Here is a 7945-nt window from a genome sequence, read left to right as displayed (position 1 = left end):
GTGTTATCTGAGTTGATATCTTCAGTAGAAATTGCTGGTGGAGGTAAAAGGAGAGAACTAAGCTCTATGAAGACGTGTTTTTTCCTTAAGCCAAGAGATACAAAAAGATGGCATTACGGACACATGATAGAATGGCTTTTAAAACAATATTTATTTGGCTGAACCAGGTCTTAGTTGCGGCACATGGGATCTTCGCTGCGGCATGCGGGCTCTTTTAGTTGAGGCATGAGGAATCTAGTTCCCTGACCAGGGATCGAACCTGGGCCCGCTGCATTGGGAGCACAGAGTCTTAACCACTGGACCACCAGGGAAGTCCCTAGAATGACTTTTTTTTTTTTTAAAGTATTTGTAAGTACACTTATATGTGTTTAAGCCTTCACTCTTTTTTTAAAATTTATTTATTTTATTTATTTATCTTTGGCTGCATTGGGTCTTTGTTGCTGTGCGTGGGCTTTCTCTAGTTGCGGCGAGCAGGGGCTACTCTTTGTTGTGGTGCGTGGGCTTCTCATTGTGGTGGCTTCTCTTGTTGCGGAGCACAGGCTCTAGGAGCGGAGGCTTCAGTAGTTGTGGCATGTGGTCTCAGCAGTTGTGGCTCACGGGCTCTAGAGCACAGGCTCAGTAGTTGTGGCTCACGGGCCTAGCTGCTCCATGACATGTGGGATCCTCCCAGACCAGGGCTCGAACCTGTGTCCCTTGCATTGGCAGGCGGATTCTTAACCACTGTGCCACCAGGGAAGCCCTAGAATGACTTTTTGAATAACTTTTCTAACAATTGTAATTATCTTTCATGAAATTCAAATTAAAAAAGCATACAAGAACACCTCCTATGTGCTAGGCATTGCACATGCAGATGAAAGGCCAGTTCCTTCTGTACAAGAAGTTCATGGTCTAGGGAAGTGATGCTCAAAGTGTGGTCTTTGAGCTGGCAGACTCAGCATCACCTGGGAACTTGTTAGAAAGGCAAATGATCAGACTCTGGAGGTGAGCCCAGCAGTCTGTTTTAACAAGCCCTCCCGATGATTCTGATGTAGCTAACGTTTGAGAACAACTGGTCCAAGGATTTGTTTATATATACCTGAGTGTCCCATCTTCCTTCTCACTAAAGGCACCATTTGTGACTCTCCTGAACTATAGTTAATGCAAACCCGTGCCTCACCCCTGATTTAAATGATTGAAAATGGAAATCACTCTGAGCTCTCTGAACAATAAAGCCACGTGTAGAAACCCTGGGAACATCTCTCTTCTCCTTGCCCCAGGGCCAGCAAGAAAGGAAGGTGTGTGCTCTAGGCCTGTCTGAAGTGGCTCCAGTTTATCGTGGCAGAGCAGACAACATATGGAAATAAGTGTGAATAGTTGTTTGTGCCGTCCTGGACTCCATCTTGACACCACCTCACTAAAACCCAGTCTATGAGCAGGGTCTGTGCCAGAGCCTCTGAGGGGAGGTGTCTGAGAAAAGTCAGTGATATCGGCCCTCAAACCCCATCGCAGGGCTCTTCATCCTCTATTCAAACTTACCACTTGGTTCAAAAAGAAATAGAGGGATAGTTCTATTTTTAGTTTTTTTTTTTTCCCCTGGGAAAACCAGAATTCTAAAAGAGTCATGTACCACAATGTTCATTGCAGCTCTGTTCACAATAGCCAGGACGTGGAAGCAACCTAAGTGTCCATTGATAGATGAATGGATAAAGAAGATGTGGCACATATATACAATGGAATATTGCTCAGCCATAAAATGAAACAAAATTGAGTTATTTGTAGTGAGTTGGATGGACCTAGAGTGTGTCATACAGAGTGAAGTAAGTCAGAAAGAGAAAAACAAATATTGTATGCTAACACATTATATATGGACTCTAAAAAAGAAAAAAAAAGGTTCTGAAGAACTTAGGGGCCAGACAGGAATAAAGATGCAGATGTGGAGAGTGGACCTGAGAACACAGGGAGGGGGAAGGGTAAGCTGGGACGAAGTGAGAGAGTGGCACGGACATATATCCACTACCAAATGTAAAATGGATAGCTAATGGGAAGCAGCCACATAGCACAGGGAGATCACCTCGGTGCTCTGTAACTACCTAGAGGGGTGGGATAGGGAGGGTGGGAGGGAGAGGCAAGAGGAAGGAGATGTGGGGATATATGTATATGTATAGCTGATTCACTTTGTTATACAGCAGAAGCTAACGCACCATTGTAAAGCAATCATACTCCAATAAAGATGTTGAAAAAAGAAATAGAGGGATAAATTGAGAACCAACTAAAATCAGTGTTTAGAGAATGTAACGATTCTTCCTTCCTGAGAGCTTCTACTTGACTCTGTCTTTCTTAAGACTCTGTCTCCTCCTTGCCTTCTAATTTGTTGTTTTCTATCCTTTTGCTTTCTTGCTTATTAACTTTTCTATTTCCCATTGCTCAATTCAATCAAATCCTCCGTGAATACCTATCACGTTCCAGGCTCTGAACCAAGCACCATGAGATGAATGAGATTTAGTGCCTGTGAAACCGTGAGTAATCGTTAGTCAAATCCATTTCACCTACCTTCACTAAGCAGGGTCATTTTAATTGCTGCTATAAAAGACTTGCATGTCCTCCAAGCAGCATGTAGACTAAACAATAAGTTTGCTCAAGTTGTTTTCCCGGAACTTGGAGTCAGCTGTGTCTAGTTCAAGCTGACCTGGTTAAGACTGGGTAGGACCACTAGCCCTCCAACTAGGCATGTGTGAGTGTCTGCTCAGTGACCTTTTGGTGTCAGAGGGCTGGAAACTCCACCCTCAGGTCTTGCTAAGTGCCTCCATTTTTTCATGGGCAGTAGCTTGTAGCTTAGTTACACCTGCGCAGAAAGACTATTTACTACACTTTCTTCCAATCGCCTTTCCCCACGCTCCCCACACGTCAGACCACCCTGTTTGTTTATTCTTTGTGCTGTAAATACCCCAAGCCCTTTGCCGTCAGGGAGGCAGATCTGAAACTTGTTCTTCCTGCTTCTCACTTGGCTGCCTTGTAACAAAACCGGCTCTTTGCTGCAAACCCCTCCTCTTAGCGTTTTGGCTTGTTGGGCAGCAGGCAAAACGAACCTGTTTCAGTAACACCTGCTCGCAAGAAGCACATATTCAGGAATACTTCACAATCAGTCGCCACTGATGGCTGAACTACATGGCAGGCATTTGAACTAGGTTCTGGGGGTTCACAAATGAATACAGCATGGCCCCTGCAATGAAGGAGTTTGTCAGTAGGAGGAGATGGGCACACGTGAAACGTGATAAGAACTGCAGTGAAGGTAAGAAGGCTCAAAGAGACAAGAGTGGTGGACTCTATCTGAAGGAGCTGAGGAGGGCTGGAAGGAGAGTTTATTCTTGGAACTGGGTTGGGGGGCGAGTGGGGTTGGATAGGGATGGCATGTGACAACATGGTGGGACCAGAGTAAGGGTAGAAGCTCATGGTGCCTAGAGCGCAGGCTTCATGATTGAAGGCTAGGATGGAACAGTAAGTGAGGGCTAAGCTGTGGCATACGCCACATGCCACGATAAGGAGCTGAGACCTGATTTTGTAAAGATAGGTTCATCAGGGTTTTCTTAAGCAGGGAAGAGATATGTTCAGATACAGGCTTGGAAAGAACCGGGAAGCAGTGTGGAGAAAGGATGTAAGGGGACAAAAGCAAGGAGTGTTTTAATTATCACTATAACAAATGACCCCAAACTTCGTGAATTCGAACAATGATGATCTGTTTCTCATAATCTTGTGAGTCACTTGGGTGGCTCTTCTAGCCTCACCTGGGCTCACTCACATGGCAGAATTAGCCGATAGGTCAGCAGAGGGCTGGACAGGCCTCGTTATCCACATGGTCTCAAGGCCTTTCTCTCTCATCCTGAGTGCTTGGTCATCATTTAGCGTCTAGGCCATGTTTTCGTACATAGTGGCGAGAGCATTCCAAGAAGGCAGAAGCTGAAGCTTCAGATCTCCTCAAGGCCTACCTCAAAGGTTGCACAATGTCATTTCTGCTGCAGTTGACTGGTCAAAGCCATGTGGGAGGAGACAGCACAAAGATGTGACTACAGGGAAGCATGGTTTATTGGGGGCCACACAACTAGGTTATTTTTAGAGAATAGGGAATAGACAGTGAGGGGCTGAAGTAAATTAGCAGTTGTGTGAGTGGAGAGGAGCAGATATTTAGAAAACATAAGAATTAGTCGTACCGTGGGACATTGTATTAAAGCTCAGATGAGAGTTACAGGCAAAGTGTAGTGAAAAACAGGTCACAGGTGTAGTGGTTGCTGTCGGTACTCCCTCCCCCATCCTATTCATCTGCTAATCTCCCATCCCCTAGCTGCTGTGTTGGCTGATAGCAACTCACAGCTGGCCCTGTCTCTGGAAAGTTGCTCCTGGCTGAACAGGAGCTGTCTTCTACTCCACCCCACGATTGAATGGCACAAGGCGCAAAAGGCCACCCCTTGCCTCTGGGTGTTACAATGGTACAGTTTGTGTACCAGAGCTTTCCTGTGGGATCAGACTCAAGCTCGTCTCAAGTGAGATGGCACCTTTGCTTAGCTGCCCCCCTGCCCTATGTTACTTCCCTCGCTCCCCTTCTCCTGAGAGCATTCCCTGGACCTGCTTTTAGGAAACCCAACTTAAGAAGCAAGGAGAAAATATTCAAATAGACACTGGAATTTCTGATGGGCTTTGCTCCTCTATGCTTTCTTAGTTATGGCATTTTCTCTGTCTATTTTCAGTTTATGCTTCTCTCTCTACTTTCTGTCTTCTCCCGTATAAATTAGTTTCCCTTCTTCTTAGTTACAGATTTTTTTTTTTTGGCATAGCTGGACAGATGTATTTAAGAATGCTTAAATGATCCTTTCTGTGAGCCTGAATAGATCTGCAAAAGATACGGCCTTTACAGAAGTAAAGCCAACAAGTGAGGCTTAACCTAAAAAAAATGACCTCAGTCTTATAAAGTAATGGTTGTTCTGTGGACAAAGAATGCAGACTATGAGTTTGAAGACATGGCCCAGTAGACATCTGTTGTTTTTGTCCTTCAGCATCCATCCATTCTCTGGCAAATAGCCTGGTTCCTCCCCACAGGGACCACCCCCCTCCTTATTCCCTGGTCTTCAGGTGGGGTTGCATTTCTGATTCAGAGGAGAGCATGTAGACTAGATATGAACTAGTCAGAACCTGGAGTCAATGACTGGGTCACAGATAAAGAGCGCAAGTCAGGCCAATCAGAGACAATCAGACTCGATTCATGGCTTTTCCTTGAGTTCTCAGAGAGGGAGCTCCCTGCTTTTCTCCTGTGGTTGTGAATCAGGAAGTATGTAACTCCAGGAGCTACTGGCAGCCATTGTTTGTTGGTGAGGGGAGACTCAAAGCCGAAGGGAGTCAACACAGAGGAAACAGAGCAAAGAAACAGACAAACTGGTCCTGACTGAATCACATGAGCTCCTAGCCGCGCCTGGACTCTACGGCTACATGAACCACTAATTTAAAAAAAATTTTTTTTAAAGCTGGTTTGAGTTCAGTCCTGCCATTTTCTACCAGAAGAGACTTAAGCTCCAACTAAAACACATGGGATTTTTTTTCTTAATGAACTACTTGGTTTATTATACTCAGACATCTACTTTCTGTTTGTCAAACATGTGCTGTGGATATGAAGAGTTTATATGGACATTTAAGCAGGGCTGCAGCTTCTCAACTAGACTATAAATAAAGAGCAGACAGTGTTGGCTGAAATGAAGGAAGACTGGCCGGTAGGGGAGGAAAACACATGGATTCTTATCCTGATCTTGCCACAGAATCACCCTGAGACAGCTGGTCCAGCATCCAGCTTGTCACGTGGCCCACTCAATTCTCAAGCACTTCTATGCTGCTGCTCTACTTGCTCCCTTGTTTCTATTGAGTCTTTGGATATTTTTCCCCCTCATTTCTTTTTAATCTCTAATCAAGTGATGGAGCTAAGATTTGAGACAAAGCCCTTTGCAAATATGAGACCCCGGTTTTCATGTCTCTGGCCTCGTTTCAGATATTTAACCTCAAAGCGTGCCCCAAACCTTACCACGGTACAGCCATGCACACAGACTGTTTCACCAGTAATTTATGAATGCTTGCACAAGTGACCATCAATTCACATATATTAATGCCTTCAATTCTTAGAGAGGGTAGGTATTCCTGGATCCATCTTGCGGATGAGAATATTTAAGTTCAGAGTAACTTGCCCAGAAAAAAAAGCTAAAAGCTGGTAAGTGAGAGGATTCAAAGTGAGTTCTGACTCCATATACTCTGTTCTTTCTATTCCCTTCCAGGAGAATACGAGGCTTTCTACAACGGTACTTTTGCACACACTTTCCCCAACCCTGCAACCTCTTTGAAGGTTCTCCGTGAGAATAAAGCTGCACATTCATTCATTCAGTAACTTAAGAAAAAATTAATGAGTGCCTACCAGGTGCCAAGAATAGTTTTAAATGCTGAGAATACAAAAGAGACAAGAGAGAAAACTTTCCTAGTCCTCAGAGCGCTTACATCTCACTGGGGAGGACAGACAATAAACATGCCAACATGTGTAATGTCACGTCAGGTGGTAATAAGTCCTATGGATTAAAAACGAAGCAGGGTAAGGGTGTTAGAGAGCGATACAGTGCTATTTTAGATGCAATGTTCAAGGAAGACATCTCTGAGGCAGGACGTTTGAACAGAGACCCAAATGGAGCAACAGAGTGAGGTATGCAGTTTTCTGGAAGAGAAGTGTTCTGTGCAGCAACTTTTCCACTACTGTGGAGTATCATCAGCTGTACCTTTTATCTGGCTCACCATCCTTCTGCTAGATGGGATGTGGGGAAGCCCTGCAGAAGAAGAGCAGAAGCTCCAGTGGTGATGGGAGTGCCTGGGAAGGAAGGGAGATAAGCAGATGCTGACCACAGACAGGAATCCGCTCTCTAAACATGCTGGCCACCTAAATGCTATGTGGAAACCTGAAGTGGATCCTGGAATAGAGAAAGGACAGTGGGATAATTGGTGGGAACCTGAATAAAGTCTGCAGTTTAAATTAATAATATTTACCAATGTTAATTTTCTTAGGTTTTTTTTTTTTTTTTTTTCCAGTACGCGGGCCTCTCACTGTTGTGGCCTCTCCCACTGTGGAGCACAGGCTCCGGACGCGCAGGCTCAGCAGCCATGGCTCACAGGCCCAGGCGCTCTGCGGCATGTGGGATCTTCCCGGACCGGGGCGCGAACCCGTGTCCCCTGTATCGGCAGGCAGACTCTCAACCACTGCGCCACCAGGGAAGCCCAATTTTCTTAGTTTTGATCAATGTACTGTGATGTTAACATTAGGCAAAGTTGAGTGATGGATATGTGGGAGCTCTGTACTATCTTTGTAACTCTTTCATAAGTCTAAAACTATTTCCAAATAAAAAGTAAAAAAACCAAAATAATGCTAGACACTGTACATTGGAAACTATATAATATTACTGAAATAAAATAAATGAGGCTGAAATAAATGGAGAAGTATACCATATTCATGAATCAATGGACTTCAAATTTTAAAAACACCGATTTTCCCCAAAATGATCTGTAGATTTGATGTAATCCCCCCAAATCACTGCAGATTTTGTGTATGGGAAATTGATGATTCTAATTTATATGGAAGTGCAAAAGACCAAGATAGCCAAGGCAATCTTTAAGGAGAACATACTAGATATCAAGACTTACCATTACTAAGACAGTGATGATACAAGGGTAGACAGAGACTGGAACAGAATAGACAGTTCAGAAACAGACCATATAAAGTCACTAGATTTATGCCAAAGGGACAATAAAGTACAAGGAAAATAATGGTCTTCAGTAAATTGTGCTGAATCAAATTGGATATCCACAGAGAAGAAAATGAATTATGATCTCTATCCTACATGATATGCAACAATCAATGCTATATGAATTGTGGGAAAACAAAATAAAGCTTCTAAGA

The 7945-nt window shown here is 44.0% G+C and overlaps 1 non-coding gene across 1 annotated transcript; it reads right to left on the bottom strand.

Annotated features, from left to right (window-relative positions):
- Positions 1 to 238: 238 nt before the first annotated feature.
- TRNAG-CCC (transfer RNA glycine (anticodon CCC)) lies at positions 239 to 311 on the bottom strand. Its single transcript has one exon. It is a non-coding gene; the product is annotated as a tRNA-Gly (tRNA).
- Positions 312 to 7945: the final 7634 nt, after the last annotated feature.

Source organism: Phocoena phocoena, chromosome 5, assembly GCF_963924675.1.
Source record: "Phocoena phocoena chromosome 5, mPhoPho1.1, whole genome shotgun sequence".
Lineage (NCBI taxonomy): Eukaryota > Metazoa > Chordata > Mammalia > Artiodactyla > Phocoenidae > Phocoena > Phocoena phocoena.
This window is presented reverse-complemented; position numbering and strand designations above follow the sequence as displayed.